The following is a 615-nucleotide window of genomic DNA, read 5'->3' as shown; positions in this document are numbered from 1 at the left end:
GTCTGGGGACAGGCGGCGGCGCGCCTGTGGGACGCGGGGTTGGGAGGCGGCGGTGGCTCTGCGGGCAGAGCGGGCGGGGCCCGGTTTGGCTCCGCCCCCGTGTGGGCGGAGCGGTGCTGGCGGCCCCCGGGCGCGCTGCGGGGGCAGGGCGGGGCGGCTGCCGGCAACGGCGCGTGCCTGGGGCTGTGGCTTGGCGCCGCCCCCGGGGCAGCCGAAGCGCGGCCGTTAGGCCGGGCTAGCAAGCCGCGGGAAGCGATCTTCCTTTCTGCTCCCTCCCACTTGGCATCGTGAGGCCGCACCTGACAAACCGGTGGGAGGTTAGCAGCAGACTTGAAGATGCTTGGGCTGGAGAATGTGGCATGTGAGGAGAGGCTGAGGGGACTGTGCTTGGTCAGTTTGCAGAAGGTGAAGGGGGGGATCTTTTCATTATCCACAACTACCTAATGTGGTTGTAGAGAAAATGCAGCTAGGCCATTCTCAGAGATACACAGTGACAGGACAAGAGGCAGCAGTCACAAGTTGCAACAAAGGAAATTAAAAAGGGGGGAAAAATCACCCTGAGAGTGATGCAGCACTGGAACAGATGCCTAGAAGAGGCTGCGGGACTTGAGGTGC

General features: G+C 63.7%; 1 protein-coding gene across 4 annotated transcripts in view; it reads left to right on the top strand.

Moving 5' to 3' along the window:
- Positions 1–615, top strand: part of ITFG2 (integrin alpha FG-GAP repeat containing 2) — a 29,093-nt gene that overhangs the window by 323 nt on the left and 28,155 nt on the right. The gene's annotated exons all lie outside the window — the stretch shown is intronic.

This window comes from Dromaius novaehollandiae, chromosome 1 (genome assembly GCF_036370855.1).
Source record: "Dromaius novaehollandiae isolate bDroNov1 chromosome 1, bDroNov1.hap1, whole genome shotgun sequence".
Lineage (NCBI taxonomy): Eukaryota > Metazoa > Chordata > Aves > Casuariiformes > Dromaiidae > Dromaius > Dromaius novaehollandiae.
This window is presented reverse-complemented; position numbering and strand designations above follow the sequence as displayed.